The sequence below is a fragment of the Psittacula echo genome (assembly GCF_963264785.1).
Source record: "Psittacula echo genome assembly, chromosome: Z".
Taxonomy (NCBI): Eukaryota; Metazoa; Chordata; class Aves; order Psittaciformes; family Psittacidae; genus Psittacula; species Psittacula echo.
In genome coordinates this window covers 57,407,812-57,420,947 of record NC_137742.1, presented here as the reverse complement: position 1 = coordinate 57,420,947, position 13,136 = coordinate 57,407,812, and positions in this window count along the sequence as shown.

Below are 13,136 nucleotides of genomic sequence, written 5' to 3'. Positions count from 1 at the left end.
ACAACCAGGAGTTTTACCTTTAAATAACATTTTAATGGCTAGTTACCAATCACAGTGCTCTTAGTTATTAAATGTTTAACTTGTGCAGCTGTTCTGTGGAGGGAAAAATCTTTTGACTGCCTCTTCCATATCTATCATCTTCCAAAAGTGTACAGCCAGGAGATTTTAATTTCTTTCTCTTTTGTCTCTGGCAGATTTATTATTGTGCTGTACAACTATTCTAAACATAAGCCTTTTAAAATGCTCTTTGAGGCTTTGTTTATTGTTTTGTTTTAGACGTATTCCTAGGTCAATTTGTTCCAGTCTGGCAGATGGTAAGTAGGTTAAATTTCCCCTGACATCCATGAGTGTTTTGCTTGTTTTAGATTCCACTGTAGTGAGATGTTGGTGCAGCTTAAAATGAAACCTGACTTTAACGAAGGTGACCACACTGCTGAGGGCTGAACTGAAGACCATACTTTGTTTTTAACTGATCTAACAGCAGTGACATAAAAGACATTTAAAGAGGGAACAGAGCTGTTAGTTTTATGTTCTCCTTCTGCTGGGCTTTATGAAGCTGGTAATGTGGAGCTTGCTCTTCGCCAATGTAATTTGGGATGCCAGAACTTCTCAGATATCCTCTGTGTTATGTAAAGCCTTTGAGTATTTAGTTTCAGTGCCATTGTTTTCATGGACATTGGATGTTGTAATTTGGTTACAAACAGGCATGGTTACAGAAGTGATAGCATTCGTGCCCCTTTAGAAGCAGCATTTCAGCACGTGCGTTTCTACTCCAAGGAAATGGTTACGTTTGAAAAGGCGATTGTAGCAAGATCAGCTTGTCAATATTGTAGATAAGGAAAAACACTTGTCTGTTCTGCAAAACTCTGTTCATCTGCTGGGTGTGGCAGCATTTCTTTTCCTCTCGTAACAGGGAAGTGTAGGTCAGAAATTATTGCTAACCTTCTGTCTGGCCAGGACAGGGTCATGCTGTGTGCCCCGCCGGATAGTAAGCGAAATGTGCCCTTTTATTTGGCACGCCAGCAAAGTCCCCAGGTAAGATGACTGCATTGCTAAGGGCTGGTTTGCGGCATTGCTACTGGCTTTGTACATGTAATGGGACTCTGGCTGGAAGTGCCAGCTCATTCTGACCCTTCAGTGTTCTTAGAAGACAAATGCTATTGAAACCTTAGACTGAGCTGGCAGCATCAGTAGGATTAGAAAGCTGAATATAGCAGGGACACTGTCACTTTTTCAGTGATTTCAGTGATAGTACTCAATCTGCACTCCCTTTGGTCTCGCTTCTCTTTGGTCCCAGCATGCACGTTTTACTTTCAGCTGGGCAGGTGGAAGTGGGGACACACACACATACATAAGGACTGCCCCTCAGATCTGGTGGATCTTGTTTTCATGCGTTGCATGTGGCACAATAGCTCTGGAGATGCATGCAGGTAAAGATGAAATGCTGTCAGGGCGAAGCAGGGGTGCAAATGAGCTGAAGGCTTAGATCTGGTGTAATGCAGGGGATATCGCCCCCTGGCTTCTCTATTGGGTTGCTCCATCGTCAAGTATGGGTGTTTCAGCAGGGTGGAAGGACATCTTGGCTTAGCATAGTCAGAGTAAGTGCTGTTCAGAGAGAAGTGCCAACAGCATCACTGCTGAATTTGGTGGTAGTAATTTTCACTGTTCTCCCACCAGCTCTCTCTCACTGGTAACAGTTTGCAATTGGAAGAAGCCAGCCATGTTTGCAGATATCTAAAGAATGGTGTAAAGCATTAATACAAGAATACACAATACAGATGCTTTGTTTTGGTTTGGATTCACCATAATAATAAATAATTAGCAGCTCTGACTGCAGCATCTCTTTCTGAGAGAAGAGGAGATGAAACTGTCCAAGCACATTGCCAAAGAAGTCCTTTTGGAAAAACGTCATCCGAAATTCATCAGAAAGCTAGTCAGGCCAGTTCAGTACATTTAGTCCATGTATTAATGTCAGCATGTGCTTTTCCACCCCTTCTCCTTTTTGTTTGGATTCTTATTTCTACATAAGACCCTGTGTCATTCCTCAGTATAATGCCAAAATAGCTCTTCTAGGTTCTGCTTTATTCCTTCAAATAACACATGTCCAGGTATCTTCTGAATCTGCATGAACAGTTATGTGCAAGAGACCTGCCTGGCTTCAGATGCAAATACACTCCTTGACATAGTTGGATGAATGGGTATCTAATGTGTGCATGTCCTTGCAGAAAATGTCTACAAGAATTAGATTAGTAATTGCAGATGTTAGAAAGCTTTGTGTTACCTGGACTGTGATCTTCAGTTATTCTTGGCATGTTTTCCACTGTTTGTTATTAATTGCTAATAGGTTATTCATATCTGAGTAGAGTTAGAAGAAATTAAGAAGTCAGATATTGATATCAATGTCCCTGGAATCACCATAGAGTATGACACTTTTGCTCGTATTTAAGGGACAAAAGTTTATTTTTTCCTTTTTTTTTTTTGGTTTTTTTTTTTTTTTTTGAATGAGCAATGGCTGTATGTTTTCTACTAGCTCCATTCAAAGGCTGGAATAAATGCAGCCACAAGAAAGAATTATTTGGAAACACTGTCAAGTTGATATAGTAAAGTATCTTCTGGTATCTTTGAAACCTACTGTGTTTTAAGAAATATTTTGGTTTACTATCTGTCTTTTAATTGGCAAGAGAAAAGAAAGTCTGGAGTACCACAGATGGAAAGATTTATATTTTTTAGGGTTTTTTTCTGTTATGTTTGGAGGGGCAAAGAAGCTTATCTGGATGTATTTCTCCAAGGAGGTTAGTCATGTGTTTTTGAAGTGTATACCTTAAAATAAATTACTGTTCTGTTTGTAATTACTTCTGTTCATCTGTTTTTACTGGGATGCATCTTGTTTAGGGCCATTTCTCATTCTAATCATGAAATGAACCAGTATGAGCAGAAATGAGTAATTTTGGAAAGAATTTCTTCATCTATTTGGTGCAGTAAATCCAGTACTAATGGAGAATAGCAAGAGCAGACTTTAATCAAGATGCGGAATACAACAATGTAACGATATATGCAACAATATTGTCACAATTTTTCTCATATGCCCACTTCCATTTTACTGGTCCCATGATATAGAGTCTTATTTTCACTTGCCCTGCCAAGCATTCAGCAGCTTGTTGCTCTGAAATGCAGTGGTCCAAAGGCTGCATTTCTAGTTTTGAATATTCCAGAAGAAATAAGTGAGGGTTCTTGAGACTCTTGAGCATCCTTCATGACAGATAGAGCTCTTCTTCCAAAGTTGTCTTCTGTGTGCCAGCTGCCAGTGCTTGTCTATGTAAAACGAATATTCTGGGCTTTCTGTTTCTTAATCATGCACCATCCCAAAATCTCCATGTTGCACATGCCAAATCTTGCACTGATGTTGAACAAGAAGTGTGCTTGGTTAAGAACATGAATTTAGCTCTTTTGGCCAAAGCTTTGGAACTTGCCTGGCTAAAGCTTTCTCAGCGTTTTTAAGCACTTGGGGTCAGATTTTATAGACGTTTACACACCTACAGCAACCTCTGAAAATCCCACTCAGTGCCTGTCCATCCTTTTGATTACATAAATGCCTCTGAAAACTGGGGCTGGGTTGACTCGGCCAGCCAAAGTCAAAGGGACCTTTTCCATGTATATGTGTTTAAGCCTCTGTAGCTCCAGAATGACCTGGGTTAAGCTCTGTCCCTCAGATCTCTGCATTGCACTGTGGCCTGCTCCCTGCTTTCTCCATCAAGAGCAACAACAGGTCAGGCTGCTTGCCCTGTGGGGTTGCTGCTAACTCCTCACCTGTATAGAGGTACAGCATCATCAGGCTTCAATCTCTTTGGCCACTTTCAGGGAGCCTATCTCAGTAATCTTAAAATGTAATCTGTTTTAAACCTTGATTTAAATTTTAAGGTAAGCTGAATTGATCAGTTATATTATGTTACAGCTGCACACCTAGGGATGTTTCTAGGGATAATAGAAAAATTGGTGCATGGTTGGATGGGGTGGTCTTAATTTCTTTTTACCCACTGGCTGTTGCCTACAGGATGTTACCCAGTATTTCTGACTGGCTTACATTTGAATGCAAATCCTTGCTGGCTCATCTCTAGGGCACCGTTCTTATTACTATTTTTTCTATATCATGTTGAAGTCTTGTCTAGGAACTTTATTAGGGACCCAGCTGCGTGTGATCTGTTATACACAGTTGGATATAAACCTGTCCATGGAATAATCTGATTTCTTTGTTTCCTGTATGTTTTCAAGCATGTTTTTCTTGCAACTCTTTTTTTTCCAAGATTTTTTGTTGTTGTTGTGGTGGTGGTTGGTTGGTTGGGGTTTAGTTTTTTTAAGATTTTAAAAAGCAGACTTCAGTACAATGCCAGTTTAAAGATAAAGATAGTTGTTGATATGTCAAGAAGAGCACTGTAAAGATAGTTGCAGAATGTTTTTCTTGCTGAGAATTAAGTTCTTGGAAAATCATTTAGAATCAAAAAAAAAAAAAAAAAAAAGAAAGAAAACCTAAACCCATACGTTCTAGTATAGAAAGTGAAACTTCATCCTCACACAGAAGTGCCAAGTTGCTGTGCTTGTTCTAATTTTCTACAAAAAACAACACCTCTGTTTTGTGTAGATGGTTAATAGTGTGATTTCACTGGCACTATTTAGCCAAATTATGCATGTTTTCAATATTACCGCAGTTGCACTATTCCGATTTCCCTTAGTTCAGAAAAGCCCCAAAGTGAGAAAAATCCTACAAATAAAAAATACAAACTGAATTTGGCACAGTAAAGTTTTTTATCAACAGAAGCAGCTTGCATTTCTTTGTGAAGAATAGCATGGTGTAGTTAAGTTGTCTGTGCTGGAACTGGCGGCATTGGTTTTCTGCTGAAGAAGATGGGAGAGTTTGGTCTTCATATTTTGTGTGCAAGTCAACCTTAATATTCCTGTTTTCTTTCTGGTAAATTACATGGAAACTTTTCTTAATACAATTTCTACAAAAATGAAAGACCAGGGGAAACATCTTGCCTTCAGGCTGTGTGTGCTTCATTCTTCTCATTGTAATTCTGAAATTGGAGATGGTACACACACTTCATTGTAAACTGAGAAAATTATGTATTTTAAAGATTTTCCAAGCATGTTGTTCAATTTCTCCATTAAAGAATGATTGTAAACTGCAGGCTGAGGCAAATGCTAGTGTCTGATATGATGTGGTTTTATATTCAGATCACCCTGAGAAATGGTGTGAAGAAAGATGCAATTTTGGAAAAAAATTTAATAAACAACACAAAATACATGAGCCATGATATGTAAGCTCCCTGGTAGCTAAGTAAAAGCTAGGCATTTTTTCAAACACTCCACACATTTAAATCTTATTGTTGAAATACTTTTCAGAAATTATTTACCAGAAATGTGTTCTTTCTTTAAAATGTCCTTTGCTGAATACAGAGCTAGTAAAATAAGAGATGGCCAAGACTGATTTAAAAACTCCCTGCCATGTTTTACTAATCACAACACACATGCATCTTCTCAGGTACCCCTCTGAACTGTGTGGTTGATTGCATGGTATAGCACTGTACATTAGTGTCAACATCACATTTGTGCTGATGTTGCTGTGAGCAGTCATACTGACAAGACTCATAGAGGCGCTGTGAATATTGGCTCTTTACCCTGGCACTGTTTCAGCAGAGCTGTAACCATTAAGGTGTTGGCTGGATGCAAAGTTCCCTGTCACAGTCATATCCGCCTCCTCTCTCAGAGCAGCTTTTATACCAGATGCTCCTCACTGAGTAGTAGAGGTACCAGAGACTCCCTGCTTGGTTATTGCAAGACTCAGTTCTGGCAAAAGCAAACCACGGATACGCTGTGTTTGCTCTGGAAAGCTGTGTTGCTTTTGTCACCCCCCTTCTCCCCCCCCCACCCCCCAATAGCTTGCTGTGAGTAAGGATGCCAGCTCCTGTATGAAGCACAGCCTGCAGTCATTGAAAATGAAGGTAAGTTTCTAGCACTTGTAAGAGATGCTGGATTGAGAGAAATGGGGCAAGAGGTGTTATTCTTGTTTCCTGTTGGCCTGACCACCTTACCATGCTTCAGCCCCACTCAGAGGGCTACAGGTGTGGCTTAGGGCTCTTTTGACCTGTTGGAAATTCCTGGGTAAAATCTGAGCCTGGACCAGAAACCAAACAATTCAAAATGGCTGTTTTCCAGAGCTGTAACACACCTCTGTAACTGTGTTTGAGCAGAGCATGCATATTTACGCATGACTTGCAAAGCACTATAACTATGTTTACACTACTCGGTGTTTTCAAAATCCTAAAATCTTTTCTGGGTTCAGCTGTACACTGCTCAGGTGTAAGCAGTGTGGAGGATTAATATTTTACAGGATTACCTTAGTGCTACAGAGCTGGGAAGAGCATGGCAGAGCATGTCCTTTATGGCGTATTCAAGGAAGATGCAGGGTAAGTGTCTTGACTTCTCTGGAGCTGGAGGTGCTTAGCAACTTTGCAGATACATCCATGAACAGTAGAAAGCTCACTTCTGTCCTGACTTCAGCTGTAACAGTTGTTTTTTTCCTTCCTAGTATCTAACACAATGCTGTGTGTTGGCTTGAGTCTGAGAACAATGCCTATAACACACCAATGTTTTAGTTGTTGCTCAGTAGCGCTTATCCTGATGAAGGACTTTGCAGCCTCTCATGCTGTGCCAGTGAGGAGAGGCTGGGTTAGTGTCTGGGTTTAAACCACAACAACTTCCTTTTCCAAAATGTTTATTGGAAGGAAGATCCTTCCTCAGGAAGAAGTGGTCCCATGCATTTGTGTACTGTTCTGTGATAATCCTACTTACTGTAAATCAAGACACCCAAATCAGGCCTGTAGTTCTAAGGACTGAAGTTCAGGCCTGAGAAGCACCAGCACAGAGAGTGTCTTGGTAGAGGATTCATGATAATGAATTAACATGTCTGAGTAATTGTCAGGAGAGTCACAGTGAGCTGGGGGGAATGGAGGGAGAAACAGGTGAGTCTGAGGAAGCTTAAATTGAGACATCAGCATCTGGATGAGAAGAGAGATTTGCAGGTGGCTAGATCCTGTTCAGATCACTCAGATCTGGTGTACCATCTCTTCTCCTTTACACCTGCTTCTCCTCTTGGTGCTTTTCTGGTCCCTCTGTGACCCTTCAACCATGCTGTGAAACGCAAGGCTCACATAGCTCCTGTTGGGTGGGTGCTGAGAAAAAAATGCAAGAATAGAAGCAGTGGTGCTTGTAGCATTACATTTGGATTAAGGATTGAGCCTCCATACTGTTCCTCTATCCATTCCGCTGTCAATGGATAGATCTTTTCATTTTGTGAATGAGGCAGGCTCTTGGGAGGCTCATAATCTTGTGTAACTCTTCCATGTGAAAAGGCAGGGAAACTCCCAGACACTGTCCCATCCAAATCCTTTTTTTTCTCAGCCAGCTGAAGGCGTTTCAACAGCAAACAGGTTTTCCTGCTTTCCTTGGGCTTGCTGTGATGACAGCTGTAGTTGAAAGCATGCCACAGTTGGCACTGAGAGTGTCTTCGCTTGAAGACTAACCATCAGCTGAGGAGGAGCTGTGGTCTTGTGTAGCAAGTGTGACAGACAACCATGAGATTGTTCTGAATAGAGAACAGCATCTCTTGCCCAGAAAGATGTGTGCTTATTTTAATTTCCTGCTTCCCTCTGCACCCTCATTCTTGGTGCTGCTCATTGGTGATAGGAATGGTAGCTGTGAGTCATTGTGAGAGGAGCCCTGGCCTGCTTATTGTGCATCAGACCTCCTACTGACTTCAGAAAGCCCAAGATAAAAGCACAGAATCTCTGAGACACACACAAGCACTTGCTACAAACAAATGATTGAATTGATACAAAATTTGGGATGAGCTTAGAACTGTGAAGGTGGAAAATTCAGATGAAGGTTTTGTTTTGTTCCTACTGTATGTCCCTATTTATTTCTAAGTCAGTTTTTACAGAGCTAAAAATATAAACAAATAGTATAAGCTCGCATAATTTGGAAATAGTGATTTCATTAAAGTGAGAAGTTATTTTTCCCTTGAACACACCAGCTGGAAACCGTACAAAAGAGATAAGGAAATGGACAAATGAGCATAGCTAGTTTACGCATACATAACATTACCAAACTATCTCACAGACTTGCAGAACTTGCCAGAATTTGTGGGCCTTTCCTCTGTAATTTATACCTTTGTTTCCTGGAGAGACATACAATTAAGAATGTGTTTTCCTAGCTAAAGAGGATCATGTGCAGTTTGTATCAGAAATAGAGATTTGCCCCATTCCCCCATGGTAAAGCAGAAGACTTAGAGGATTCATACTTCACCTATAAGATGTCATTATTTTCTATACTATTTCTTTCTCTCCCTCTGCTGCTTCTGCTTCACAGTTTTTCTTTCAGGCAGAAAGTAAATTCAGTAATATGTCATAGAATCAAAGAAACATAGGATAGTTAGGGTTAGAAAGGACCTTAAAATCATCCAGTTCCAACCCCCTGCCATGGGCAGTGACTCCTCACCCTAAACCATGTCACCCAAGGCTCTGTCCAACCTGGCCTTGGACACCGCCAGGGATGGAGCAGTCACAGCTTCCCTGGGCAACCCATTCCAGTGCCTCACCACCCTCACAGTAAAGAACTTCTTCCGTATGTCTAACCTAAACTTCCCCTGTTTAAGTTTGAACCCGTTACCCCTTGTTCTGTCACTACAGTCCCTAATGCATAGTTCCTCCCCACCATCCTTGTAGGCCCCCTTCAGATACTGGAAGGCTGCTATGAGGTCTCCACGCAGTCTTCTCCTCTCCAGGCTGAACAGCCCCAACTTTCTCAGTCTGTCTTCATACGGGAGGTGCTCCAGTCCCCTGATCATCCTCGTGGCCCTCCTCTGGACTTGTTCCAACAGTTCCATGTCCTTCTTATGTTGAGGACACCAGAACTGTGCACAATACTCCAGGTGAGGTCTCACGAGAGCAGAGCAGAGGGGCAGGATCACCTCCTTTGAGTTGGCATATAAGTTTTGTACTCCCGAAGTCTAAAACTAGAGAAAATGCATTGACCTATTCCCAGTCCTTCCAGTCTGCTAGCTTGTTTTGAATGTGGTTGTCCATCCTAATCCTTTGGCAGCTTGATCCTTCGCAATATCAGTGAAGAAATCAAAACACTGTGACAAAGAAGCTGAGCTTTAACTCCGCTGTTAGTAACAGTCCCCTCATAAGATATAGCAGGGAAGGTAGTTAGGAGTGGCATGATTTTGGATGCTCTGTTGCATGGCTGGGGCCTCTGCATTTGGAGAGCACTGTATGGGGGAGGCAGCAGCTCTGCTGAGTCTTCTTCAGCCTCTTCCTTTGGGAGGGAAAAATACTGCCTGCGATCCTGAACTGACAGCGTGGCCTAAGGGACTGCAGCAGAATCTTGTGAGGACCTCACACACACACTTCCCACTACACATCTCTGTTTCATTCCGGTTTTTTGCATGCAGCTCCTTCCCTGCATCCTCACCTCTGCTGCCTCCTTTCTAGGGGAGCCATATCACAGATTTCCCTGTTTGTCCTGAAAAACCTCACATGAAGTCCTAACCGAAACTTCACTGCAACACTCATTCAGAAGGAGAGAAAGGAGGGGAGGTGATTGAGTTAGCCATGTCTTTGCTCCCCAGTGATGTTTGTTCATTCTCTTCATGGGATATAGGAAAGAGTGGCCACAGCTACCAACTACTGTTGCTTGTGTTTCTTCTCTGGCTCGTAACAAAGGGCCTATTCCTATTGTTGTGTGTAAAGCTAGGAAGAATTTTGTTGGCATTAAACTAGTTAAGCCAAGTCCCATCCTAGAACATGGAAAAGGGATGCTCTTTAGAGGTCACCAAGTAGATCTCCTATGGCAAAACCCTCATTCTGGATACAGAAAATTCCTTTTCCCAAATCAAATGATGTCCAGTTAATGCATTACAGATCTCAAGGAATGGTTTTGCAACGATAATGCTTTCTGGCATAGCACTTACTCTGTACACATTAGTCACTACACTGACATGTTGCAAATGAGGTCGTAAAAGCTAAACAAGCCATAAAATTGGAGTCTTAATTTAGAGTCCAGATAGCTCCTGTGTATTTCCAGAACCTAGACATGCTTCACTCTGAATTAGATATTGCCAGACTCTGAACTGCAGAAAAGTGCTGTGGAAGGTTAAGGCTTTGCCATCTGTAATGCAGTTAAAATACCACTGTTATTCACACTGGAGCTATAGTGTGGTTTTTGCCAGCTACTGTATACATGTTAGCAGGTTATTAAGCATGAGTCATCTTACTGAATCTTGCCAGTCTGAATGAAGGACTTATATAATCTTTAAAATGTGATTTAGTAAACAAGAGCAGACTGTCAGCCAGCATCATGCTGTCTGACCAAGCAGACAGGAAACCAGGTAGATAATGATGTTGTTTGTCTTGCTTTCTACGGAGACCCTCCCTGCCAAAGTGCCATTGCCAACTTCTGCAGCAGTTGGTGAACCAAAGACACATTGCTTCTGAATAACGGATGGATTTGGATTTTCAGCTCTGCACAAACAATCTATACCATGGCAGTTGGCCTGATCTCATTTCACTGTGGGGAAAATGGTTCTTCAGCCAAATACGGCTTTCTGTCTTCCAAGGTGTGTCTGTGGTCACGCAGCAATTGAGCAGTTCCAAGCTTTCCCATGGGTTTGCACTGATCTAGCTTCTGACTATAGCCCTGACTACGGCTCTCCCTCCTTTCCCCTTCACCATGAGTATGGTGTTACTCCTCACATCTTTTGGTGTTTCTTCTTTGGCAGGAAGCATTGTAAGTCTTTATCTTTGGATATACCAGTCAGCAGGAATGTCAGTGCCCTTGGGGTTTTGATCTCTGTCAACATCAACAGGTTTTTTTATAAAGGATTAAAAAAATAAACAAACGTAACAAACAACTTTGAGATGCTTAAAAAGAGTATGTTGGAAAAGGAGAGCCTTCTCTGCTGCCTAAAAGGCTTGCAAGGTGGGGACCTACTGTGCATGTATTGTACTACACAGAAGCACTGGCCGTGCAAGGAGCTTTGTGTTGCAGACTTTGCTGTGAGATATGTAGCATTATTGGGGTTTCATGTGGGCAATAGTAGAAGCTGGAATTTGAGTTATTGTAGCTGTTATTCGCTGTGCATGCACCCTGGCTTGAGCTACTGCAAAACCAAGCTTGAATCATACACCATTTTAACTCTTTTTCCTAATGGTGTACTTCTTCCTGTTCATCCATTATTCAGGACTTCCTTACATGTCCTGCTAATCTCAAAGATGTTGCGAAAGTACCTTCTTGTTTGTAAAATAGCTAGAAATTCCCATGCTGGCTCCATTTTTGACTTCACCAGTGAGGCACAGCACCTGGGTAGGGAAGGAAGACCCATGGCGAACCTCATGGAGGGAATTGTAGGTATAACTTGTCCATTCTATCTCCGGTTTTGGTTTGCACAGGCCACCCTTTGCCTAGTAGATGAAAAGTGCGTGGGCAGGGATATGCAGGCTGAAAAACCATTGAAACACAGCCCACTCACCTCCCTTGGCACAGAGCAAACACGGTTATCTGCAGCTAGCTGGCAGGCGACTTTGTAGAGCAAATAAGTAGGCAGGTAGTAATTTGTATTGATTTCAGGGAAAGCCAGGGGCCATTAGCCACCGTGCAGCTGTGTTTTCGAGCCATGGCACAGTTCATTTTGCATCTCAAAATGCTTGTATAGAAGAGGACAGGGAACAAAATGAGGTGTAACACTGACACTAATGCTATATTTCAGTTGGGAAGAATATAAAGGGTGTTTCTGTCTGTATGAAAATGCAAGTGAGATGAGAACAATGGAGCTCTGAGTCTTGCAGGTCATGTTCACAAAGCCCAGGAGGGATGTTACAGAGAGCCTCCAAAAAGACCTGCAGAAATGAGCATAAGTTCCCAGTTACTTTCAGCTGAGCAGTAACTTCAGAACATTCTCAGCCCATTCTGTGCCCAGCAACCCTGAAATTTTGAGTGGTTTGAGCTTTTTTATTACTAGTCTTCTCCATCAACTCAAATAACCTTCACTTCTAAAAGTACGACAACAGTGTAAAGAAAGAGAAACTGTCCAGTCTGAAGACCCTGGGTGAGGGCTATGTGTTGGGATCCATCTGTGAAGCACTGACTTTGTTACAGACCACTGGAGTCTGAGCTACCTAGACCTGTTGAAGTCAGCTAGACCTTCACAGTTTACTTTCCTCTATTTCTTCCACAGTCCTTGAGGATTTTTGCAGTAGGGGGTAGTAATTTACCCCCTCAGAAATGGACTGCTGAGGGGTCCAGTATCCCAGTAGTGGCATCTGTGAGAAAACTGGTTTGTGCTATCTTTCTCAATGCGCTAGGAGTGTACAGATGTTTGACTAATTATATCTCATTTTGTTGTGGGGAAAAAAAAAAAAAAAATTATTGCAGTATTTAAGTAATAAAATGCCTGAATAACAGTAAAATGGGCATTGACTGCAGCTTAAATGTGGAATGTGCAACATTTTGCATTTTGCAGACCTTTATAAGCAAAATAAAAGTTAAGAAATAATTAACAGCAAATGTTCCTCTGAACAACCTCCTACAGTAACGGATGATTTACAGCCAGTACAAGAGGCCAACTGAGCATTCCCACTGCAATCTTAAATTTTTGTGGATCAACTGTAAGTTGTTTCTACAAAGTCCTAGCTCTGAAGTCCTGAGAAGTTGAGGACTTGCAGTCTTGTGAGGGATGTGACCTTGCCTGGAAAGGAGGGGTACAATGTGGGCAGGAAGCAGTTTCTGGCAGGAAAAGATGAACATCTGCAAGGTTTTCTATTTTCATGTTTGACCTGAAACATTGTAGGATTCATGGCTTTGACCCGAGTTCCATGCCTTGTGCTGCAAATTTCCGGATAGTTCTGATGAAAGTGGCAAGTGTTTCCCTTGAACAGAATTAATTATTTAGATCTGGGAAAATAAACAATATGATAAAAACCAAAAGATTAACTCTCAGAGTTTAAGGAAGGTTAATTATGTCTTAAACCTTGCACATCCCTTAAGCTTCTTGTGAGCTGTTGGACAACTGATGGCTGTCAGTA